The sequence below is a fragment of the Bos grunniens genome, chromosome 1 (genome assembly GCF_055505025.1).
Source record: "Bos grunniens cultivar Pamir isolate PY7600 chromosome 1, Bosgru_T2T1.0, whole genome shotgun sequence".
In the NCBI taxonomy this organism is placed as follows: Eukaryota; Metazoa; Chordata; class Mammalia; order Artiodactyla; family Bovidae; genus Bos; species Bos grunniens.
Genome location: NC_141165.1, coordinates 30,724,152 through 30,750,974, shown reverse-complemented (window position 1 = coordinate 30,750,974; position 26,823 = coordinate 30,724,152). Strand labels below are relative to the sequence as shown.

At 39.7% G+C, this 26,823-nt stretch overlaps 1 protein-coding gene across 41 annotated transcripts in view; it reads left to right on the top strand.

Annotated features, from left to right (window-relative positions):
- The first annotated feature begins 6,622 nt into the window (after positions 1 to 6,622).
- TFDP2 (transcription factor Dp-2) overlaps positions 6,623 to 26,823 on the top strand; it is a 205,713-nt gene continuing 185,512 nt past the window's right edge. For 34 of the 41 annotated variants that reach the window (XM_086377500.1, XM_086377166.1, XM_086376928.1 and 31 more), the window contains exon 1: positions 6,623 to 6,943. The gene's annotated coding sequence lies outside the window, so the exon portion shown is untranslated. The remainder of the gene's footprint in view (positions 6,944 to 26,823) is intronic. The other 7 variants (XM_086378917.1, XM_086378561.1, XM_086379390.1 and 4 more) reach the window with 1 other exon arrangement.

Below are 26,823 nucleotides of genomic sequence, written 5' to 3'. Positions count from 1 at the left end.
ATACTAGTTTGATAAAGAGGACAAGGAAGGGGGAGATACATGGAGCTGACTTTTCTGAAATTCATGTGACTATAAATTACACTAAATAATATAAAATTATTTTTAAAGAATGTGACTGTAAAAGAAATCATAGGAAAAATTTAATGAAAATGATAGGGAGTAATAATTTTTTTCCCATTTAGAAACAACCCATTAAGAGGTGGAAAATATAAGGCAATTATCGTGTGTGTGTGTTAGAGAGTCGCTCATTAGTGTCTGACTCTTTGGGACCCTGTGGTAGCCTTTGTCCATGGATTTTCCCAGGCAAGAGTACTGGACTGGATTGCCGTTTTTCTTCTCCAAGGGATCTTCCTGACCCAGGGGTCGAACCTGCATCTCCTGCGTTGGCAGGCAGATTCCTTACCACTGTGCCACCGAGGTGGTTGTTGTTCAGTCGCTAAGTTGTGTCTGACTCTTTGATCGCAGCATGCCAGGCTCCTCCATCCTTCACTATCTCTTAGAGTTTGCTCAAATTCATGTCCATTCAGTCTGTGATGCTATCTAACCATCTCTTCCTCTGTTGTCCCCTTCTCCTTTTGCCTTCAAACTTTCCCAACATCTGGTCTTTTCCAATGAGTGGCCACCTCTTTGCATAAGGTGGCCAAGGTACTGGAGCTTCGGCTTCTGCATCCGTCCTTCCAGGGAATATTCAGGGTTGATTTCCTTTAGAATTGACAGAGAAAGGAAGGGCAAATCAGGTGGGTTCAGTGGCTACACATGTCTAAGATCATCAGACTACTGACTTGGTGCATCGTTTATTACATGTCAGTTTCACCTTAATACAGCAGGAGGGGAAAAGTCTTGCTACTCCCATATGCTATTGAGACTAGCAGTCTCTAGGTCACCAGAGTGCTTTTCACAAAAGGTGCACTCCAAGCCTCACTCCAAATCTACTGGAACAGAATCTGTTTAAAATCTAAGATTCCCTAGTATTTAGAATTTTTTTAAAAAAATTGAAGTATAGTTGATTTCTACTACTTAGTTTTCTTTTTATTTTGAAATAATTGTAGACTTACTGGAAAGTTCTAAAAGTATTAATAGTACACAGAGTTCTTCTGTCCCCCAGCTTCTCCTAATTTACATCTTACATAACCGTAATTGCTCAAAATGGGAAATTCACACTGGTACAGTAGTATAATCTACAGACCTTACCTGAATTTTGTTGGTTTTCCAACTATTGTCCTTTTTCTGGCCCAGGATTCAATCCAGTATCCCACATTTCATTTAATTTTTCTGTCTTCTTAATCTCCTGCAGTCTGTGACTGCCTAGTCTCTCTTTCATGAACTTCACATTTTTTAAGAACACTGGTAGTTATTTTATAAGATTTTAAATAAAATAATATTTTATTATTTTATAAGTTATTTTATAACTGGCCCTCCATTTAGGTTGGCCAGATATTTTCTTCTGATTAGGTTAAGGTTCTGAATTTTTGTTAGAATCCTGCAGAAGTGATATCCATGGCCTCAGTGCATCCTACCAGGAATCAGTATGTCTTATTATTGTTGTTAACCTTGATCCTTTGGTGAAGAGGGTGCCTGCCAGGTTTTTCCATCATAAGTTTACTATTTTCTCCTTTGCAGTTAAGAATCTTGTTAGGAGGGACTTCCCTGGTGGTCTAGTGCTAAGACTTCATGCTCCCATTGCAGGGGGCCTGGGTTCAGTCCCTGATCAGGGAACTAGATCCCACATGCTGCAATTGAAAGTTCTCATGCCACTGCTAAGACCCATCGCAGTCAAATAAATAAATAAATAAATATATATATTTTAAAGAATCTTGTGAGGAGATACTTTTAGACCATGTAAATTTTCTGTTTCCCACCACAGTTTCACTTACTAGTTTTAACTTCCACAGACGCTTCTTGTCTGCAATAATGATTCTTGTACTATTTGCCTATTATCAGGAGTTTTCTATTTCCACTTCCATTATTTCTTTACATTTATTCATTGGAATTCTACTGTAAGGGGAAGCTGTTGCCTGTTCTCCATTTATTATTCAATTACTTATATCATTATTGGTCACCTCTTGCCCCATTCCACATCCTCTTAGCCCACATTTTTATTCCAGTTGCAGCAATCCGCTACCCGAGTGTAACATGAACACACCTTACTTTACCATATCTCTGGTTTTCTGAGCTGGAATTTCTCTGCCTCCCAGCTTGGAATACTCATTTAAACTCATTCTGTCATTTTTCATCCCTGGTTTAGTCTGGAATGCTAGACAGTTGCTCCCATATGAGTAATGCATAAACAATGGGGTCAGGAGCCAGTGTATAAATATACCTCTCTCTATTAGTTAGCAGATATAATAGTTTGTATCTGCTAATCCCAGCCTCCCCCACTCCATCCCTCCCCTATCCCATTCCCCTTAGAAAGCACAAGCCTGTTGTCTATAGCTGTGAATCTATTGCTTTTTCATAGATAAGTCCTTGTGTGTCCTATTTGAGATTCCACATACAAGTGATGTCACATGCTATCTGTGTCCACCCATGTTACTGCAAATGGCATTATTTCATTCTTTTTTTTTGGCCGAGAATATTCCACTATAGACAGGTACCGCATTTTCTTTATCTATTCTTCTGTTGATGGACATTTAGTTTGTTTCCATGTCTTGGTTATTGTAAATAGTGCCGCTATGAACACAGAGGTGCTGCTATGAACACAGAGGTGCATGTATCTTTTTGAATTATAGTTCTATCCAGATATATGCCCAGGAGTAGGACTGCTGGATCATTATTATTTCTTATACCTCATGTGTTTAGGACATACCTCTATGTTTTTAGGACAAGTAAAATTTTATCCTAAAAATAATTTTGGGTTTGATATTAAGAAGAGGTTACTTTTACTAATGATGACTGTGAAATCTTTCCACTGAACAAGTCATTCCAGAAATGTAATAAGGAGAAAGTTGTGTCCCTCACTAAAGAAATTCCAGGGCTTTGATTCCACTCTGCCCTTTTAATGTGACTAAAGGCCATATAATAGGACTGTCTCTGGAAGACAAGGCCTTGATGTAACACATTGTTCTCTTAAGGGTTATTTCCTTTATCACTGGATGGATTAGATGTGAAAACAGCATATTAAAAAAAAAAAAGTCATATCTGCAACTGCGAAAGTCTAGACAACTACGGATCTTTGCGAATGGCAAAAAGGGGTCAGGAAGGACCTTGTCACTCAGAGTGTAGCGTCTGATGAAGCAGTTGGAAATTTGTTGGAAATGCAGATTCTATACCCCACCTGGGACCTGCTGATCTAGAGTCTGAATTTTAATAAGATCTCTAAGTGATTCCTGGGCACATTAAAGGTTGAGAGGCACTAATCCAGGAGCCATATAGCTCCACCTACTGAAAGCAGTACCCAGCCCCAGGAGAGAGGAGCACAGACAGTTTCCTCAGGTTTAACTCTTAACAGATCTCTTTCATGGCCAGCGGGTTTGTTGGCCCACAAATTTACAAGTTTTTATTTATTTATTTATATTTTAATTTATTTAATTTATGTATGTATGTATGTCTCCTCTTTCCAAATGTGCTAGGCTGTGGAACTCATCCATTCAATAAAAACTTACTGAGCTTCCCTAAGGCACTGAGGATATTGTAGTGAATAGGATGTGTGTGTGTGTGTGAGTGTGTGTGTTTAGTCGCTTTTAAGTCGTGTCCGACACTTTGTGGCCCTGTGGACTGTAGCCTACCAGGCTCCCCTGTCCATGGGATCTCCCAGGCAAGAATATTGGAGTCGGTTGACATTCCCTTCTCCAGGGGATCTTCCTGACTCAGGGATAGAACCTGCATCTCCTGCGTTGCAGGCAGATTCTTTACCACTGAGTCACCAGAGAAGCCCAGTGAATAGGATGACAGACCTCCAATTTGCAAGGAACTTGCAGTCTAACAAGGGCTTCCCTGGTACTAAATGATACAGGATACAGGTACTAAATGAGTAATTGCAAGTTTCATGAATGTTAGAAAGACAATTTTATGGGCAAAGGGCCGGAGTCAGGAAGCTTTTCCAGAGAGTGTTGTTTTAGCTTAGATGAGAAAGCATGTGTAGATGAGGTGTGGGTGAACTGGGGGATTATTCTACACACAAGGAACACCTATGAACAAAGGAAGTTCTTTGGACACTTATATGTGTATTTCCAGTACCTTGCACTGTTAGTGTATAATAAGTGCTTAGTAAGTGTTTGCAGAATCAATAAGTGTTCTGTCATGTTTCAAACATCTACTCTCCTTCCTTGGAGATAGTGGATGCTTTATTTTCCTTTTCAAAGGAAATCAGATCTTTTAGTGGGGAAATGAGAAGGAAGAGAGAAAGCTGACTGTTGTGCAAATTGCTAAATTGAAGCTGTGAGTGGGAATGAAAAATTGATTTACATGAATTTTCCTCCCTGAAGCAACTTGACAATTTATTCTGTTCTGGAGAATTTTCAGTTTTTGGCTTCAAAATCAAGCTGTTCCTTATTCTGAATTTCTTGGCCTGCTGTGAAACTAGCATTTAGTGTCTTTTACAGCATACCCTGATTAGGTCATGGAAATTCACAGCTAGATCAAACCAGTATATGGAAAATTTGAAACCTGCATGCCCACTTTACTTCATGGTATCGGAAGCTGTTATGAAACACTGACTTTTAAAGCATTTTTTTTCAAAAGCACTATTATCAAATGATCATAATAACCATTATTTATGGAATACTTACTATATGTATTACATGTATTACTATATGTATTACATAGCAAAACCCTCATATTAACTCTACAGGAAACATGAAAATTGCCAAATATTAACAATTTCATATGGTTTAACTTAATATCATCTTCAGACTCTCACCTTAAAAATTTACAGAAGTTAGAGAATCACTGAATCCATAGCCTTACACCAATATTTAGCAGAGTTGTCTTCATAGATAAAGATTCCAAACATGTTTAGTATATTATACTTCATTATATATTAAATAAAGCAATTTTATTCAATTAAAAAAAATTTCAAGGTACTCTTCCTAAATTAACATCCACCACTCCCCCTCCCCCATTAGCCCAAGCACAGCCATGTGTCTATTAATACTTCTTGGATTATTTATACAGTATACTGAGGCAGTTTACAATCCAGCTCTCCTGCTAGACTGAGCTCCTTGAGGATGGAGGTTTCATCTGTTTTGCTCACTTTTGTATCTTCGTCCCTAGAGTGTTTGAAAAGTACTTAAGTTAAAACCTCAACAAAATTTCTGTGGAAACTACATCTATTGATCCATCACTGAAAAATGCAAGGTAATGACTCCTTTGGGGCTTTTGCATTTTAGAATCAGTTCAAGGAGACTTCATTGGGCTTTCTTGACCGCCTAGGACTTTATCTATGAACAATTATGCAGAAATTCTCTCTCCACTCCACCCCACCCGAGAGAAAGGTCCAAAGGTGCATTCTCACCTCCCCCACTTCCTTTAGGTATTTATTTAAATGGCACTTTCTTGCTACCTTGACTAAGCACTCTAAGACAGGCCATCCTTTAAAGCCATTCCTGGTCTTCTAGGTTTGTTCCCCACAGCATGTCCCAACATGTAACATAGCTTATATTTCACTTATTTCTTTTGTATATTATCTTTACCACCCCACTAAAATGTAAGTGAAGTGAAATGAAAGTCGCTCAGTCCCGTCTGCCTCTTTGCTACCTCATCGATTACACAGTCCGTGGAGTTCTCCAGGCCAGAAGAGTGGAGTGGGTAGCCTTTCCCTTATCCAGGGGATCTTCCCAACCCAGGGATCAAACCCAGATCTCCCGCGTTGCAGGCGGATTCTTTACTAACCGAGCCACAGGGGAAGCCCACTAAAATGTAAACTCACACATGATTTTTCAGATAGGCACAGAATGTATTATTAACATTGAACTAAATAAGACAGGTATCTGGGGGTGGGAGCTGCGATTTTCTCTTCAGCGTCCATGTGACATGGTGACCTGCTCGGTTTTGGATCTTACTTGCCGGTTTGTTGAAAATCTCACACCCTAGCAGTCTTTAACCCACTGTCTGAATAATTTACAGGGTACTGCAAACTTGGCCCCACACGTGGCCTCATCACTCGTCCCCTTGCCCCTCTAGGCTGCTCCCCCGGAGGTGACTGATCAAGTGACTGGGAACCGAGATGTGCCTGGGAACTAGGGACGCCCGTTTTCCTTTTTCTAAGAAAGATCGGGGTTTTCTTGCAAGGGGCCGGGGGGATGGGGGCGGATGGAAAAGTCAAGATTCCCACCCAGGCCGGGGGAAGGGGGAGAGGGTGTGGCTATAATTGTAGGCCTCAGGCCCTGTAACCTGCTCCGGAGGCGGCTGGGAAGCACGCGGCAGGATCGTCGTAGGCGATCCCCTGAGAACCTCCAGGGGATAACCCAGGTACCCCGCAGAGTGCTTGAGACCCCGCTCCTCCACCTCGGGGGCCCCCTCCTCTCCTTGGGAAGCCTGGGGGCGGGGTTTGTTTACTCCGTGCACGCACCGCCAGCCTGGCCAATCCGTGAGGAGAGGCGCCGTACGTCATTCACCCAGAGGGCCAATCGGCGCTCACCGTGCTGCTCCGCCGCCAAAGCTTGCGCGGGGGAAGCGGGGCAGTGGCTAGGCCGGGCGAGGGCGGACGAAGCCGCCGGAGATTTCGGCTGCAGCCGCTGGCGCTGCTCGGTTCTCGAGGCGCGCCCTAACCCTTCCTCTTTGGGCAGGCTCGAAGGCGCGCGCGCGCGGTCGGCGTCCCGGGGCTTAGAACTCCAGGGCCTCGACTAGGCAGGCCGCGGATCGCCCACCCTTCCCCGAGTGTGAGTCCGCCGGGACCCGGGCGCCGCCAAGCGCTGGCGCCACTGTAGCAGAGGCGCCTGAAGACGCGCTCCAAGCTCGAAGAACAGTCCTGCGCGGCCGCCTCGTCCCCTGCAGCCAAGCGGTGGTAAGGTCCAGGGCGCGGGCGCGGGCTCCGTGCGGAGGGCCTCTGGACCCGGCCCGGCGTGTTTCTGGGCAGGTTTCCCTCCCTGCGCCTCAGGGCCCCCTGGTCACTCTGGGTCCCATCTGTTTATTCCCACGCAATCTTCCAGGCCCGGCCGAGTAACCCTTGAGTGCCTGGGGAAGGGAGTGGGAAACCGGAGACTACCCCCTACCCCCAACACGCACAGCAGATTGCGGGGAGGCACCGTCCTTGAGTCACGCCTGCTGGAAGAGAGGAAGGGCTGCTTTCTACTTTTTCGGTATCTTTAGGGCAGAAGAATGGCTTCTAAGTCTGACTTTTCCGACTTTTTCTCCTTTCATGACCCACATGCCTCCATCTGTCTCTACCAGGTGTATTTCAGAGTTCCAACACCTCTTGCGCTTGGAAGAGCCTTGCAACCTCCGCAGGGGAACTTTTCTCTAAAGTAGGGGATCACTTTTGGGCCCAGAAGAGATTTAAGGTTCCTTTCCATAGAAAAGTGTGAGATTTTTATAGGATCTTGCAGGGAGAAGTGCAGCTAAGATGAGCGCCCAGTCCCTGGTACCAGCTTGTGTTCCCTGGCGTTGTGTGGTCTCAGTTTCTTCATCTGTAGTAGTAACCCCCTATTGGGGGTGGTGCCAGGGGAAAATGGGCTGATCGGTGGAACTACTTGGAACGAAGTGTGCGTCCTACGAAGTGCCCTGCCATGCATGAGTTAGGCATTGAACTGACCACCCTGAATGATGGTTTAGAAAAGTTCCCCCTATTGTTTTTGTTTTTTTCTGTTGAGACAGTTAACAGTTTCATCTCTTTCTGTATTCACTGCTAAAGCTCCCTTTGAGCCTTTGAATTCTTTTTCTTTCTCATTCTGTCTCAGAGGGCTCAGACTCCCTGTCCCACTTCTTTGCTCTCTTTTTAGTAAGTCAGTAGCTCATTCCCTTCCTTCCCCTTTCTCTCCCAAATCTTAGTGTGTTTTTTCCACTTGAGTTCTATAGCCTGATTTTTTTCTGGGCCACTTTTCTCATAATGGCTTGAAATCATCTTTACCTAGTAGGTACAGTTTAGGTTATTCATCTGTTCTTTATACAGTGTAATCATGAGCCTTACTGTACAAAATTAAATAGGAACTAGTTTAGTTGATCTGTTATTGCATGTTGCTTTTCCATTTCCTTGGTTGGCCTGCCATTTAGCTAAAGTTTTATCACTATCCTGTTACTGTAATAAATCTTTAATGGCAGTGGCCATTCTCAAGTAGCACTGGGAGAAAAATCAAATGTCTAGACCCCAGATTCTGTCACGCTTGTGCGCTGGCGCTTGATGCGTTTGTTATTTATTAGAACATCTTGTGCCTGGAACTAGAGTCTAGTCTCATGGCAGACATGGTGTCTGTAGCCCTGTTCTGGCAGTACAGTTGCAGTTTCAGCAGTGTGGTGCTTATATTTAATAAAGGCCCAAGACTTATTAAACTCCTGGTGTTGAGTTCTCGTTATGTGTGGTTGGTTAATTAAGAGAGAAAACAGAATTTTCAAGTGTGTCATACTTAATGTTACCATTTTGTGGTCATGTACCTTTCCCACCAACTCTTGGAAATGGGGACGTCCAGTTGGCACTTTCGAGTTTTTCCCTTGCAGCCAAAATTCTTAACTGTCTGAGCTATGTCCTCTCAATGCAGCTTGAAATTGGATGTACAGATAGATTTATGCTTAATGTGGAAAGTGTTTGTGGATGAAAATTATTCACTGAAACACAACCTGAAGGATTCAGAGATTGCTTTTTGGAATTAGGAATTGTAATGTGAATATACCTTTGCTTTTTTTTTTTAGCATTATAGAAAAACTGGTTTTTTGTTGTTGTTGACATTTTTATGTTTTATACATAATACATGAGTTGTTTATAGTTACATCTGCACTTTACCATTTTTAAAGCCCATTTAGATACAGGAAAGTTTTTAGAGTATGGTAAGAAACAGATTAAGCCAAAATTAATTTCATGGTGTAGGTTAGAACCTGGTATTCTAACTTCTAGTTCATTGTTTTCTTAGTTTGTCAACCTTAACAGTTAACTGGGACTGAAAGATGAAAAGATTAAGGCTTGAAAGTAGAAGGAGGCACTTTCTAATTTGGGCATTAAATATTAGATATGAGTAGTACCTTAGCATCTTATTTTTTTATCTTTAAACTTAGGTATGTTTCTTTTAAAGATTAAGTAATAAGCCATTATTACTGATAGTCAGATCTTGTAGTCAGTTTACATTGTCACTTGGTAAACTTGATTTCACTTTTTTTCTGAACTCAGCATCATATTTTAAGCTCTTATTGCAATGTATCTTAGAAGAAACTAGAAAGCATAGAGTTCAGAGTTTTTTTCAATGATAGAATTTTAAGTTGTGATGATTTTTCTAGATTAAATATATTCACCTCTTCATACTTGAATTCTTTCCATTTTAATCTGGGGTATATGATTCTAGGGGTAGGACATAAATAGATTTAAAAGTAGATTTGTGAGCCCTTGAAAACTTTATACAAAATTATATGTATTTGGATATTCTCTGGAGAGAAGATTCATAGGTTCTGAGGTAAAGATATTTGGACAACTTTAACTTCTAAGAAATGATTTCTTTTATTGAACTAAAGTTCTCTCTTCACTGGTTCTAGTTCTGTCTCTTCTGTGAGTTTTCAAATATTCAAAGACACTTGCTATGTTTTCCTGATTCTTTTCTTCTCTGGACAAAATATTCTCAGTCTTTAACTTCCTCTAGTGGATTTGTCGTTTTGATTTGCACCTCTTCACAATACTGATGGCTTATTTGTGGATTTTTGTCAGTTGGTCCATACCCTTCTTAGCTGTGTAATACCTTTGATTAGGTATTAACCTGTGGAGAGAACCAGAAGTCATCACTCAGATTTTAAAGCACATTAAGAGTAGTCTTGCTTCTTTTGGCAACCACATTGCACTGTTAATTCATGATAATGTCCTGTCTAAGGAAATGAATTCTGGAGCTAGCCTGCTTGGATTTAAATCCTGGCTGTATATCAGCCGGGTAACCTTGAGTAAATTATGTAAACACCCAGGGCCTCAGTTTTCTCATCTGTAAAATGGGGTTTATGATGGTACCTGTTTCATAGGGTTGTTTTAAAGAATAAATGAGTACATACGTGTTAAGCATTTAGAATGGTCCCTGCCATTTAAGTGCTGTGTGCGTTATCCATTATTGATTTTGCCATCAGCTGAAATTTGAGTTTTGTCCATGCTCTCCAAGTTCTTTAATAGAATATGTTTCGGTAGGACTTCGTATCTATCCCAGTTGAATTTTATCTTGTCAGATTGGTTCCAGTATGTTTACTCTTTAAAAAAAAAAAAGAGTCTTAGTTTGGTCATTCAGTAAAAAAAACTTATTGTTTTTCCATACATTTGATAAACTTTAAGTTTGATAATGCTGGTACAGTGTTCATACAAATTTTATTAAAGTGTTGATGAGGTGGGCTAAGAGCATTCTTGTCCTGCTAGAGACCTGAGGGTTGATTTGAAAAAAATTAATTCTTTGGTTCAAGTTGTTCAGCCAATTAGAAATGAAACTAATTTATCATTATCTATCTCAGATATTTCCAGGTTTTCACAAGGAATTTATAAGGAACTTTAACACTTGCCTTCCTAAAACCCAAATAATTTCATATCCTTCATCTTTAAAAATCCTATCTGTTCAATAAATGTCAGAAAAAAAAAAGAGTACTAATCTGACATTGCTTGTTCTTAGTGAAACTATAATGGTTTCCAGTCACCTAGGTCGGTTGCTGCTTTTTCTACGTTCACAGACTTCTCTCAGACATGACTCTAAAATCTTGTCTAGAGTTACATTTAATCTCAGTGATAATCTTGTCTAGTTCAGTTCAGTCAGTTCAGACGCTCAGTCCGACTCTGCGACCCCATGAATCGCAGCACGCCAGGCCTCCCTGTCCATCACCAACTCCTGGAGTTCACTCAAACTCACGTCCATCGAGTCGGTGATGCCATCCAGCCATCTCATCCTCTGTCGTCCCCTTCTCCTGCCCCCAATCCCTCCCAGCATCAGAGTCTTTTCCAATGAGTCAACTCTTCGCATGAGGTGGCCAAAGGACTGGAGTTTCAGCTTTAGCATCATTCCTTCCAAAGAAATCCCAGGGCTGATCTCCTTCAGAATGGACTGGTTGGATCTCCTTGTAGTCCAAGGGACTCTCAAGAGTCTTCTCCAACACCACAGTTCAAAAGCATCAATTCTTCGGCGCTCAGCTTTCTTGACAGTCCAACTCTCACATCCATACATGACCACAGGAAAAACCATAGCCTTGACTAGACGGACCTTTGTTGGCAAAGTAATGTGTCTGCTTTTGAATATGCTATCTAGGTTGGTCATAACTTTCCTTCCAAAGAGTAAGCATCTTTTAATTTCATGGCTGCAATCACCATCTGCAGTGATTTTGGAACCCAAAAAAGTAAAGTCTGACACTGTTTCCACTGTTTCCCCATCTATTTCCCATGAAGTGATGGGACTGGATGCCATGATCTTCATTTTCTGAATGTTGAGGTTTAAGCCAACTTTTTCTCTCTCCTCTTTCACTTTCATCAAGAGGCTTTTGAGTTCCTCTTCACTTTCTGCCATAAGGGTGGTATCATCTGCATATCTGAGGTTATTGATATTTCTTCCGGCAATCTTGATTCCAGCTTGTGCTTCTTCTAGTCCAGCATTTCTCATGATGTACTCTGCATAGAAGTTAAATAAGCAGGGTGACAGTATACAGCCTTGACGTACTCCTTTTCCTATTTGGAACCAGTCTGTTGTTCCATGTCCAGTTCTAACTGTTGCTTCCTGACCTGCATATAGATTTCTCAAGAGGCACGTCAGGTGGTTTGGTATTCCCATCTCTTTCAGAATTTTCCACAGTTTATTATGATCCACACAGTCAAAGGCTTTGTCATAGTCAATAAAGCAGAAATAGATGTTTTTCTGGAACTCTCTTGCTTTTTCCATGATCCAGCAGATGTTGGCAATTTGATCTCTGGTTCCTCTGCCTTTTCTAAAACCAGCTTGAACATCAGGAAGTTCACGGTTCACATATTGCTGAAGCCTGGCTTGGAGAATTTTGAGCATTACTTTACTAGCGTGTGAGATGAGTGCAATTGTGCGGTAGTTTGAGCATCTTGTCTAGAGTTACATTTAACTTCAGTGATCAGAAGTTGACAGGATCCCCTTTCCCTTGCAGCTGGATGGACTTTGTAACTAGAGTGGTATGTTGTACCTTGTCGATGGTTTACTTAGAGCAGCTGTGCTGTGCTTAGTCGTTCAGTTGTGTCCAACTCTCTGCGACTCCATGGACTGTAGCCCACCAGGCTCCTCTGTCCATGGGATTCTCCAGGTAAGAATACTGGAATGGATTGCCTTGCCCTCCTCCAGGGGATTTTCCCAACCCAGGGATCGAACCATGTCTCCCGCATTGCAGGCGGATTCTTTATCATCTGAGCCACCAAGGAAGCCCATGAATGCTACAGTGGGTAACCTATCCTTTCTCCAGGGGATCTTCCTGATCTGGGAATAGAACCGGGGTCTCCTGCATTGCAGGCGGATTCTTTACCAGCTGAGCTGCCAGGGAAGCCCAACTTTCTTTAATCTTACACATATTGAGCTTTGGTTTCCATTGATTCATTGATTAAATTTATTAAATGCCCATTTTGTGCAAGATGCCAATGCTTGTTTAAACCCATCCAATCTGAAGAGGATTTTCTTTTTAATTAACTAATTTAACTTTTTTGGCTGTGTTGGGTGCTGCATGCAGGCTTTTTCTAGTTGCGGTGAGCAGGGGCTGCTCTCGAGTTGCAGTGCTTGGGCTTCTCCTTGAGGTGGCTTCTCTTGTTGTGGAGCACAGGCTCTAGGGTGTACAGGCTTCAGCAATTGCAGCACACAGGCTCAGTAGCTGTGGTTCCTGGACTTAGGTGCTCCTCAGCATGTGGCATCTTCCTAGACCAGGGATTAAACTATGTCTGCTGTATTGGCAGGCAGATTCTTATCCACTGGGCCACCAAGGAAGTCCAAGAATTTTTCTTGATAGAGGTACCTAAAGCACAAAGGTAATCCATATTCATTTCTTTCCTTTATCACTGTTGTTACTATGCTCTGGCCCCCAATCCTTCTTTTCTCTACAATAGTGGCTTCCTTTTGACCTTCCTATCTTTTCCTGACTCTATAAGCATTGCAGCCAGAGTCCACTTTGCTTTTTAAAAAAATTTTTTTTTTTTTTTAATTGAGGTATAGTTGATTTACAGTGTTTCGTGTCGGATGTAGAGCAAGCTGATTTAGTTGTATCTGTGTGTGTGTGTATTTTTTCTTTTTCAGATGTTTTCCTTTATAGGTTTTACAAGATATTGACTATAGTTCCCTGTGTTATGAGTAAGTCCTTGTTTATGTTATGTATAGTAGCATGAATCTGTTAATCCCAAACTCATTTATCCCTCCCCACCAACCCATCTTTTTTTCAGTCTTTTCTTCCCCACTGGGAAAATCTATACTGATCTAATTAGATTTTTATTATTGAATATTTTGCAGCTCCTTTATTCTGTTTTCTGTTTATTATCGTTTTAAATTTAAGTCCCCCACTTTTTTTTTTTTTTTAAACCTTTCTTTTTCTTAGAGATGATGGAGACATGGTGGTTCCCCACCAGCTGGTCAGCGTGTCAGTGACTCAGCTGACAGTTACAGAAGCACTTAAGTTACAGGCACCGTATGAGGCTCTGAATTGACAAAGGAGCATGACATAGCCTCAGTCGTTGAAGAATTCTAAGTGCAGCGAAAGATAGAATAGAAGAAAGTATTTGAATAAATCCTTTTTTTTTTTAATACTCAGAAGTACAGTAAGTTTATGTAACAGATTTCATTTTACTTTGAAAAGAGTCAAGTATTACTATGTTGTTATTAAAGAATGACCTTGTTAGAAACTAAGATCCCGCGTCCTGCGTGGCCAAGAAAAGCCGAAAATGATTTTGTTGAAGCGACCAATTCAGTTCTTTTTAAGTGAAATAAATTATAATATCTATAAATGTGGAAGAACAGTATATATTTCAAAACTGCCTAAATAAAATACTTAATCAAAACTGGTAGCATTTACTTCTCTTTTGCAGATCACTTGAGAGGGAACAATTTAAAAAATCAACCTACTAAGTTTTTCTTCACAGCATTCTTGAAATTGTGGTGGTAATATAAAACTGCCTGTAAAAGAGAACGATTGTGACATGGTATCAAGGAGGGGGGGATGGGAGACGGAAAGGTGAGCAGGGAGGCAAGGAGAGGATAGTTGCTATTAGAACCAGGGATGTGCACTTCCCTGGCTGGCCAGCAGTTAAGACTCTGCCTGCCCTTCCACTGCAGGGGGCCCAGGTTCCATTCCGTCTGGGGATCTAAGATCCCACGTGCTTGGAGGTGCACCACAAAGTTTAAAAAAACTAGGATCCCACATGCAGCACAGTGCAGAACCCCCAGGAAAGACTAAAAAAGGAACTAGGGATGTAATATACAACATGATAAATGCGACTGACACTAGTGTATGCTATGGGGCTTCCCAGGTGGCTCAGTGGTACAGAATCTGCCTGCAAAGCAGGAGACGCAGGTTGGATCCCTAGGTTGGGAAGATCGCCTGGAGGAAGGTGTGGCAACCCACTCCAGTATTCTTGCCTGGTGAATCCCCATGGGCAGAGGAGCCTGGTGGGCTAAAGTCCATGGGGTGGCAAAGAATCAGACATGACTGAGCACACACACACACATACAAACACATTGTATGTTACTTATGAAAATTGTTAAGCGAGTAAATCCTAAGAGCTTTCATCACAAATTTTTTCTTCTGTTTCTTTAATTTTCTGTCTATATGAGATGATGGATATTCACTTGGTGTTTTCATGATGTGTGTTCAGTTCAATTCAGTCGCTCAGTCGTGTTGGACTCTTTGCGACCCCATGAACCGCAGCACGCCAGGCCTCCCTGTCCGTCACCAACTCTTGGAGTCCACCCAAACCCATGTCCATTGAGTCTGACATGCCATCCAGTCATCTCATCCTCTGTCGTCCCCTTATCCTCCTGTCCTCAATCTTTCCCAGCATCAGGGTCTTTTCAAACAAGTCAGCTCTTTGCATCAGGTGGCCAAAGTATTGGAGTTTCAGCTTCAACATCAGTCCTTCCAATGAACCCTCAGGACTGATCTCCTTTAGGATGGACTAGTTGGAGCTCCTTGCTGTCCAAGGGACTCTCAAGAGTCTTCTCCAACACCACAGTTCAAAAGCTTCAGTTCTTCTGCGCTCAGCTTTCTTTATATAGTCCAGCTCTCACATCCATACATAACTACTGGAAAAACCATAGCCTTGACTAGACAGACCTTTGTTAACAAAGTAACGTTTCTGCTTTTCAATATACTGTCTAGGTTGGGCATAACTTTCCTTCCAAGGAATAAGCGTCTTTTAATTTCATGGCTGCAGTCACCATCTGCAGTGATTTTGGAGCCCAGAAAAATAAAGTCTGACACTGTTTCCACTGTTTCCCTATTTGTCATGAAGTGATGGGACCGGATGCCATGATCTTTGTTTTCTGAATGTTGAGCTTTAAGCCAACTTTTTCACTCTCCTCTTTCACTTTCATCAAGAGGCTCTTTAAAAGTTCTTCTTTACTTTCTGCCATAAGGGTGGTGTCATCTGCATATCTGAGGTTATGGATATTTCTCCCAGCAATCTTGATTCCAGCCTGTGCTTCCTCCAGCCCAGGGTTTCTCATGATGTACTCTGCATATAAGTTAAATAAGCAGGGTGACAATGTACAGCCTTGACGTACTCCTTTTCCTATTTGGAACCAGTCTGTTGTTATATGTCCAATTCTAACTGTTGCTTCCTGACCTGCATACAGGTTTCTCAAGAGGCAGGTCAGGTGGTCTGGTATTTCCATCTCTTTCAGAGTTTTCCACAGTTTATTGTGATCCACACAGTCAGTGGCATATGTAGGTAAATCATTGTCTGTCCACCTTAAATTTATACAGTGTTTTTTTGACAATCATGTCTCAATAAAACTGGAAGAAAAAAATGTAACTAATGAATAGCAGTCAATAAAATGATTTCTAGGCTAATGAAAGTTTGGTAAAGCTGCTAGATAAATGATTCCACATTAATTAATACCTTTTAAGCTATAAAGTCTTTACAGATAAGAACATTTTGTGAGCATAGTGATTACTTATTTTTAAGTTGAGCAGATCAATGTTCAAAGGTAATAAAATATATCACCTATGTAGGCATTCTAAGAAACATGCCCTGAAAATCTGTATAAAAATGCCATAATTATATATGAAAAGCAATAGAATATGTACTGTCTTAAACTCTGCCTACAGTTTTGCCATTAAAATAATACTGTTCAAGACTATATTGTATCACAGTTGGTGTAAAAAGTAATTACTAACCATAGCTCTTTAAGGAAAATAATTCGTGGGAGATTAACAATAGTTAGAAAAATTATTTTGGAAAGGTTTTCCAAGAGTACTTGACTATTTTGATATTGAAAGCTTTTTGAAAAGCTTTTTAAATAGGTAGTTTTTGAAATAGATTTTCATTATAGAATCATTTTGGTTGGAAAAGAGGTGGATGAGAGCCATTTAAATGCATATCTAAAAAAGACAATTATATGAATTCCTTGATTATTATATGGAAAAAGAATCTTGAGCCTTGTTCTCTTGAATTCTTTGTAATCAGGATAGCACTTCAGACCCAATAATATTTCAGACAACTAAGATAAGCTTATTTTCAAATTGCAAAAATGAAAAAGCCAAAGACACACAGAATTATCTGATTTTAATTCAGGTACCAAAATGCTAATCATTACTTAGAGGTTTTTGTCCTTTTTAAAAGATGGCGGGACTTCGCTGGTGGTCCAGCGCTTAAGACTCCACGCATCGACTGCAGGGTGTTTGGGTTCAATCCCTGGTCAGGGAACTAAGATCCTTCCTCCCATGGGGTGCAGCCAAAAAGTAAAAAAAAAAATAAAGCATGGAAAATTCAGTGAAGCTCAGGGAAGCCTAGTAGATGCGGTTGTTTTGTTTTCAAATAGAAGTACGTGGTTTGTGTGTTTTACTCCTTTCAGTTTTTCAAAACTGGGACTAAGCAAAGCAGCTGTGACTGAGCAGGATTTCTGTGGAAACAGGTAATGCAAAAACATTGTCAAAGAAGACTTCAGTGCTGAAATTAGTTCAGTAGTACTATCAATGAGTTATTTTAAACCTGGAAAATGCTATAGCGTACATTTTTGTTGCAAGGTACAAGTATTTTTATTTAGGTGTTAGCAGATGCTCTATCAGTAGTTCTACCCTCTTCCATTGACCTTAAAATTTGAGCAAAGACTTGCTAATTTAGTTGGTAAACTAGTTAATTACAGCGTAAAAGCTGCCAAGTATTTTGAAGATATTTATATTTGTGGCTGCGTCAGACCTTAGTTTTGGCACATGGGAGCTATAGTTGCAGCATGTGGGATCTAGTTCCCTGACCAGGGATCGAACTTAAGCTCCCTACATTGGGAGCGAGGGGTTTTAGCCACTGGACCACCAAAGCAGTTCCAGTATTTTTTATAAATGAGTTCTCTCTGAAAAAACTTAATTATCTCTTCCCAAGTCAAATTATTTTCTTTTATTGTTTTTATATCAAATCCAATAGTATTCTTGGGATAATCTGGGCTATCAGATACTGCAACTCTAAGATCTGTTCTGAGTTACACATTTCCATAGGCTAATTGAAGTTACACTCTGGGGAAAAAATTTAAGGCAACTGAATTTTCGATCTTGATGTAAGTGACATAAAATAAGAATAAATTTCAAGAAATGGAAATACTAAGCAAAAGCATGCAAGGCTAACGGTAACTAAGAGACTTTAGAAAGGGGTTGGGCTTCCCTTGTGGTTCAGGTGGTAAAAGAATGCAGTGCGGGAGACCTGGTTTGATTCCTGGGTTGGGAAGATCCCCTGGAGAAGGGCAAGGCAACCCACTCCAGTATTCTGGCCTGGAGAATTCCACGGACTGTATAGTCCACGGGGTCGCAAAGAATTGGACACGACTGACCAATTTTCACTTTTAGAAAGGGGTCACTACCTACCTTCGAAGCCCTTCTTCCATATGACAGAAAGAAATTTCAAGAGAAATGAAAGAGGTCATAATAAGTAAAGGAAATAAGAGATTCTGTTGATAAAAGCAGCTGATTGAAAAAAGTGAAACCCTGTTTACGAGGCTGTTCTTTCATAACTTACAAAATGTAAAGGACCACAAGATTTTTCTAGGATTAAGTGAGAAAATAGTGATCCATAATCTGAAAGCTTTACGAAACACCTACAGTGTGATCAGGCCCTCATGTAATCCTGCCCAGAAGTGTGAAAGATAGGTTTGTTTTTCATTTTGTCAGTTCAGTCGCTCAGTCTTGTCCAACTGTTTGCGACCCCATGGACTGCAGCACACCAGGCCTCCCTGTCCATCACCAACTCCCGGAGTTTACCCAAACTCATGTCCATGGAGTCAGTGATGCCATCCAACCATCTCATCCTCTGTAGTCCTCTTCTTCTCCCGCCTTCAATCTTTTCCAGCATCAGGGTCTTTTCAAATGAGTCAGTTCTTGGCATAAGGTGGCCAAAGTATTGGAGTTTCAGCTTCAATATCAGTCCTTCCAATGAACCCTCAGGACTGATCTTTAGGATGGACTGGTTGGATCTCCTTGCAGCCCAAGGGACTCTCAAGAGTCTTCTCCAACACCACAGTTCAAAAGCATCAATTCTTCGGTGCTTTTCATTTTATAGGTGAGGCCATATGTTGCTTTACTGGAACCAGAAAGATAGAGATCGCAGAGCTGGGGCCAGAGCATGAATCTGAGTGTCATGTAAACACTCCTCTCTGTTGCCTTGCTGAGATACTTAGGTCTTTGCTTCCACACTTTACTGCACAGCAGAGCTTAGCACAACATTGTAAGTCAGCCACACGTCCATTTTTTAAAAAGTCCCTCTGATCACCCACCACAATGAGTTAAGAAAGAAAAGCTCTGACCGTAAAATAGTGAAAAATAAAAAAGTAAAATACTTACTTCAGCATTCATCCAAGTATCTTTATAGCTTCTTCCTAGTTGGGCCTTTCCAGTGTACTATTTTTCCTAAAAGTGTTGTGAATTGTCCAAATATAAATGGGAGATTTGAAAATTAGTCACTTTCTCAAGTGTCATCCTTTGTCAAGTTTTGATCATCTTTTCTCAAGTGTCACTATTTAATTTAAAAATAGACCATTTCTGTATCATTTGTATGTGATATCTTTAATTCAGCTGTAGTTCAGTTAATTGGTTAAACATTGATTATGAGTGATGTGAATCTTTTATACTGACTGATTTACTGTGAGTATAAATAAGTACATGCTTAGATAAGACGTTAACCTAGCTCCTTTGTAACATAAATTTCTTATTTATGTTAATGCTTATGCTGTCTGCTACATGTCCTTTTGACTTGCTCAGAAATTAAATATGTGTGGGCCAAAAGAAAAAATGTGGGTGTTAGGAAATGAAGAGAAAAAAGCAAAAAATGTTCTTAAAAGTAAGAAGAATACTCATATAACAGATAATAGGGGCAGTGTTTATTGTTAGTCTTGAAACAAGAGCACATGTATTTCATAGTCAGAGAAGTGTTGGGTAATGATGCTGTTATCAACAGGAGTGTGGATATGTCTGGTGAACTGAACAGACAACAAGGAGATGTGTTTTTGAAAATTAGAGAGATAGTACATATCTTTTCACCAAAGTTAAAAATATTGTACAGAAGGATTTTTATTTCTTCTTGAAGCATTCTGACCAATTGCACCACAGAACTCAGACTGATTATCTCTGTGTCTATCTAATTAGGTGTCTGTCTTAGTGTCCAAAGCCTCTGACTTGTTTACTACCTCTTGGTGTAGAATTCAATCCAGTGTCTCACCCTGGAAAGAAACACTGTGACTCAGATTGGCCTTGAGTGGAAACTGGGAAACAATTACATTCATTTGACTTAGTGATTTGTGTAAAACTTTTTCTGACTGTTTTATCATCTAAATTACCTCAAGGTTAGAGTAATTCTCAGTCTACCATCTAGTTATTTTTTTTTTGTTTTTAGGCTTTCTGTAACAATATGAAGCATTTTTTCATATTGTGACTAATAGCATCTTTGAATTTTTCACACTGAAACTACATCTAAAGTAACCACTGTGTGTTTGGCAAAATTTTTTTGTCCAGTATCAGAAACTCTCTCACAGTTTACATCTTCTGCATTTGCTTGCTCTGTGTGAATCTTACTGTGTCTGGTAGTTCCCTTGAAGGTACTCCCTGTTACAGCTACTCTTGGTCTTAGGTCTTGTTATCTTGTACAAATCCCATTTTATCTCAGAAGAGGTATGAGAGATCAGTTGCTGAGGATGGAGAAATAAAAAAGACCAGTTGTGTTTTCTGGGTTCTTTTGGGCCTGCGGTCACAGATTTGCCTTTCTGACTTCTTGTATTAATATTTCAGTTTAGTTCAGTCGCTCAGTCGTGTCTGACTCTCTGCGACTCCATGAATTGCAGCACGCCAGGCCTCCCTGTCCATCACCAACTCCCGGAGTTTACTCAAACTCATGTCCATTGAGTCAGTGATGCCATCCAGCCATCTCATCCTCTGTCATCCCCTTCTCCTCCTGCCCCCAATCCCTCCTAGCATCAGAGTCTTTTCCAATGAGTCAGCTCTTTGCATGAGGTGGCCAAAGTATTGGAGTTTCAGCTTCAGCATCAGTCCTTCCAATGAACACCCAGGACTGATCTCCTTTAGGATGGACTGGTTGGATCTCCTTGCAGTCCAAGGGACTCTCAAGAGTCTTCTCCAACATCACAGTTCAAAAGCATCAATTCTTTGGCGCTCAGCTTTCTTCACAGTCCAACTCTCACATCTGTACATGACAACCGGAAAAACCATAGCCTTGACTAGACGGACCTTCATTGACAAAGTAATGTCTCTGCTTTTTAATTTGCTGTCTAGGTTGGTCATAACTTTCCTTCTAAGGAGTAAGCATGTTTTAATTTCCTGGCTGCAATCACCATCTGCAGTGATTTTGGGGCCCAAAAAAATAAAGTCTGACACTGTTTCCACTGTTTCCCCATCTATTACTATTTGGAAGTTATCAATGGCAAAACCAATACAATATTGTAAATTAATTAGCCTCCAATTAAATTTAAATTAAAAAAATAATTTTCTGCAAGAAAAGTCTTCTTATTTTTAGTCCCATTCTCCAGGGGTAAAACCACTTTTTTTTTTTTTAAGTTTTTTTACTGAAAGGTGATAGGTTTCTAAAATAGGACAAATTTTCACTGATTAAATAACACCCCTGTGTAACTAGCACCATAGATCCAGACACAGACCATTGCCAGCACCGTGCTGGCCCTTTCCATTCATGAACACCTCCTCCCCAAAGGAACTGTACTGACTTCCAACAGTGAGAATTGGTAAGACTACCTTTGGCCATATCTGCTTTTAGTTCTTTTGATGGTTATCGCACTTAATGGTGTAATAATTGCAATACTTTTTTTTTTAAAGCCTTTTTACTTTGAACTAATTTTAGGCTTACAGGAAAAATACAGTTTCCTAATCTTAACATTTTCATAACCATAGTATAATTATCAGGAGCAAGAAATTAACATGAGTCATGGACAGAGGAGCCTGGTGGGCTACAACCCACGGGGTCAGAAACAGTTGGATGCAACTTAGTGACTAAACAGCGACAAACAACAATATTACTAACTAAACTACGGATCTTAATTTTAATTTCACCATTTTTTTCAGTAGTAACATTTTTCTGTTCCAGGATCCTTTTCAGTATTGCACATTGCAATTGTTTCCTTTAGTTGTTTCTTCTTAGTATTCTCTCATGTGATCTTGATACTTTTTGAAGAGTACTGATCATATATTTTTGATCAGTACTGGCCTTTATTTTATTTTGTCCAGTGTTGCTAATTGGAATATGGTTACGCATTTTTACTAAAAATATCACAGAAAATGATGTGTCTTTTTGTCTTTCATAGAGTCTTAGCCACTGGACTACCAAGGAAGTCCTTATTCTAAAATTCATATAGCATCTTAAAGGACCTCAAATAGCCAAAATAATCCTAAAACGGAACAAAGCTAGAGGACTCACACTTCCCAATTTCAATACTTATTACAAAACTACAGTGGGAGAAGGCAGTGGCACCCCACTCCAGTACTGTTGCCCAGAAAATCCCATGGATGGAGGAGCCTGGTGGGCTGCAGTCCATGGGGTCGCTAAGAGTCAGACACGACTGAGCGACTTCACTTTCACTTTCCACTTTCATGCATTGGAGAAGGAAATGGCAACCCACTCCAGTGTTCTTGCCTGGAGAATCCCATGGACAGAGAAGCCCGGTAGGCTGCAGTCCATGGGGTCGCAGAGTCGGACACGACTGAGGCAACTTAGCAGCAGCAGCAGCAGCAGCACAAAACTACAGTAATCAAGCAATGTGATACTAGCATAAAGGCAGACGTATAAGTCAGTGAAATATAATAGCCCAGAATAAACCTTTGCGTATACAGGCAGATTATTTTTGACATGGATGCCAAGACCGTTCAGTGGGGAAAGAGCAGTCTTTTCTGCAAATGATGTTGGGAAAACTTGGTATCCACATGAAAAAGAATAAAATTGGGCCTTTCTACCATATATGAAAATTAACTAAAAATGAATCAAATATCTAAACTTAACACCTAAAACTATTAAATTCTTAAACTCCTAGAAGAAAACATAGGTAGGAATCTTTATGACTTGGGATTGATTTCTTGGACATGATAACAAGCACAGGTAACAAAAGTAAAAATAGATAAAGTGTACTACATCAGAATTAAAAACTGTGCATCAAAAGACACCATTAATAGAGTAGAAGGTGGCCTGCGGAATGGGAGAAAATATTTGCAAATCATGTATCTCAAAAGGGATTAATATCTAGAACATCAGGTACTTCTACCAGAACCCAAACAACCTGATTCAGAAATGAGCAAAGGACTTAAATAGACATTTCTCCAAAGATAATATGCAGATGGCCAAAAAGCACATGAAAAAATATTGAACATCCACTCATCGTTAGGGAAATGCAAATCAAAACCACAGTGAGAGACACCTCAGGCCTATTAGGATGAACACCTATCAAAAAAACAAAAAACAGAAAGTAACAAATATCGGTGAAGATCGGAACCTTGGTTGGTGGAGAAATTGAAACTCTTGCACCGTTGGTGATGTGAAATGGTACAGCCAGTGTGGAAAACAGTATGGAAGTTCCTCAGAGGTTCAGAGTAGAATTACTATGTGATCCAGTAATTCCACTTCTGGGTATATACTCTAAAGAATTTAAAGCAGAGTCTCACAGCAATACTTGTCCCCTCATGTTCACACCCACGTTCATAGAAGATGGAGGCTACCCACTTGTCCGTTGACAAATGAGAGGATTAGAAAAATGTGGCATATACACACAGTGGAATACTGTTTAGCCTTGAACAGGAAGAACATTCTGACACGTGCTGCAACATGGATGAACTGAGGACATGGTACTAAGTGAAATAAGCCAGTCACAAAAAGGCAAATACTGTTTGATTCCCCTTATATGAGGCACTTAGAGTAATCAAAATCAGAGAGACAAAGTACAATGGTATTTGTCAAGGGATGGGGGAAAGGGTAAATGTTGAGTTATCGTTTATGTTAACATGGAGATAATGACTACGTAGTTTCCGTTTTTCAAGATGAAAAGCAGTCTAGAGGTTGGCACTGCGGTGTGAACGTACTTGACGCTGCTGAACTTTAAATTGAAAAATGGTTAGGGTAGTAAATTCTAGGTTATGTGTATTTTAACCACGATTTTTTAAAAATCTGAAAAAAGTCCATCTTGACACAATGATTGGACATGCCACCTTTGTCATACACTAATGTTTCATATGTATTTAGGTCTAATTCTGGACTTTGTCCACTGGTCCTCTAGCCTGTTTGTGCATTTGTTCCACAATGGTTTAATTACAGAGGCTTTATAGTATATTTTAATGTGTGGTAAGGTTGTTTTCCCTTCATAGTTTTTCTTTTCCAGTCCTTTCCTAGTTAGTCTTGCCTGGCAACTTGTCTAACTCTGTAAAATGGCTAGTTAGTATTTTTATTTGGATTACATTGAATTTATAAATTAGGGAGAATTTATATCTGTAATGTTCAGTTGTCTTATTCAAGAACAGGCTGTGTCTTTCTGCTGTTCCAGTCTTCCTTAGGAGTATTGAAAAATTTCCTCAATTTTTTTTTAAAAGTTTTATTGCACTATAATTCACATACCATAAAATTCACCTTTTAAAGTATATGATTCAGTGGTTTTTGGTATATTCACAGATACAAGCAACCATCACCCTCACCTAATTCCAGAACATTTCCATCCCCCCAAAGAGAAACTACCCATTAGCAGTCGCTCCTCATTTCCTTCTCCCTTCTAGCCCTTGGCAACTGCTAATGTACTTTATGTTTCTTGTGTTTGCCCACTCTGAGTATCTCACATAAATGGAAAACTGCCTCTCCTTTCTAGCCCTTGGCAACTGCTAATTTACTTTATGTTTCTTGGATTTGCCCACTCTGAGTATCTCACATAAATGGAGAACTGCCTTCTTTCACGTAGGGTAGTATTTTCTAGGTTTATACATGCTGCACTTCATTTCCACTTTATTGCCAAACAATATACATTCTGTTGTATAGATTAAAGCCATTTTATTTATCCATTCATCAGTTGGTGGACATTTCGTGTGTTTTTTTGGTTTATTTTTTTTACAGTTTTGGGCTGTTATAACGTTGCTGTGAACATTCTTGTGTGGGCTTTGTGTAGACATGTTTTCAGTTCCCTCATACAAGTTTTATATGTTTCTTACCGTTTATTGTTAAGTATTTAATTTTTCCTACTATTGGACTGTTGTTACCATTATAATTCTCCTAGTCTTTATTGATCTTTGTGGTTTTCTGTATTGATTTTGTTGCTATACATAAGTTAAACTCTACTATAGTTTAACACATTGGTCCTGTTTCCTGGCTTTGGTGTAAAGGTAATACTGACCTCATCAGATGAGGTTTTGAGGAGAATTCTTTGGAAGACGATGGATATTCTTCCGTTTTGGGGGCAGTTTGCAATACATATACCTCTTAGAGCACACTTGCTAATTGTGTTGATGAAGTTTTGTGTATCCTTTCACTGACTTTCTTATTTTATCTCTTTGGCTCATCATTACTGAGCGGCATATGTTAAAAAATCTCGTTTGTAATTGTAGATTTCTCAGTTTCCCCTTATAAATGTGCCTTTTTTTTTGCCTTATATATTTGTGAGCTGTGTTATAAAATACATCCAAATTTAGAAGTTTTGTGTCTTCCTGCTGAAAAGAACCTTTAATCATTATATCCTTTTAATTCTCTATAATGCTATTATTATAAAGATCATTTGTCTATTTATAGAGTCACATTGTCTTTTTTTCATTCCGTTATTTTCTCTGGAGGTATTCTTTTATATATATATATATTTTTCATACCTTTCTTATTTTTTTATTTGTCTTGAATTTCCTTTGCATTCTTAGTTTCTTATTTCCATTTTCCTGAAGTATATCCTTTGGATGTCTCTTTATTGAATGTCTATTGAAGATAAACTCACTGAAAATGTTTTTTATTTCACCGCTATTTTTGAAAAATATTTTAGGATTCGGTTCTATTCTCCATCATTTTCCCTTAACACATTAAAGATATTTCTTCATGATGTTTTTACTTTTACTGCTAGTGACTGTTTACTGCAGTCTGATTGTCATTTGTTTGTAAATAATCCACTTTTCTCTCTGCCTGCATTTTCCCCCCATTTAAAAAAAACTGTGGCAAAATACACATCAAGTTTGCTATCTTAACCATTTAAAAGTATACAGTTCACTGTTACTAAGTGTATTTGCTTCTTTCTACAGCAGTCTTCATCTTAAAATCTGAAACTCTGTACCCATTAAATAATATCTCCCCTTCCCTAGCCCCTGACAACCACCATCTGCTTTCTGTCTCTATGATTTTGATTACTCTAAGTGGTTATATAAATCATAGAAGTAGGATCATACAGTATTTGTGTGATTGGCTTATTTCACTTAGTATAGTGTCCTCAAGATTCATCCATTTTATAGTGTCATAATTTTCTTCTTCTCTAAGTTGTATGATATCCCAGAGTATGTATGCATGTATCATATTTTGCTTATCCCATTCATCTGTTGATGGATACTTGGGTTATTTCCAAATTTTAGCTATTGTAAATAAGGCTTCTGTGAACGTGACTATACAAATATCTCTTGTACAGAAATAAAAAACTAGACCCTGCTTTCAGTTTTTTGAGTATATACCCAGAAGTGGAATTTACTGGATCACATGGTAATTCTACTTTGGCTTTTTTCAGGAGCTTCCATACTGTTTAAATGCCTCACTAGTTGGACTATTTTATATTCCCATGGATAGTGCACAAGAGTCTCAATTTTTGTACATTCTTGCTAGCACTTCTTGTTTTGAGAGAAGCCATTCTAATGGATGTGAGGTAGAACCTCACTATGCTTTTATTTTGCCTTTTTCTATTGATGTGTGACATTGAGTATCTTTTCGTGTGCTTATTGGCCATTTGTACATCTCAGAGGAAAATCTATTCAAGTCTTTGCCCACTTTGGAGTAGTGTGTTATTTGGATTTCTTTGGTGGTTGAATTATGTTAAATTTGGTGCAGTATTTTGTATATTTTGGATATTGATCCCTTGCCGTATGTGCGATTTGCAGATA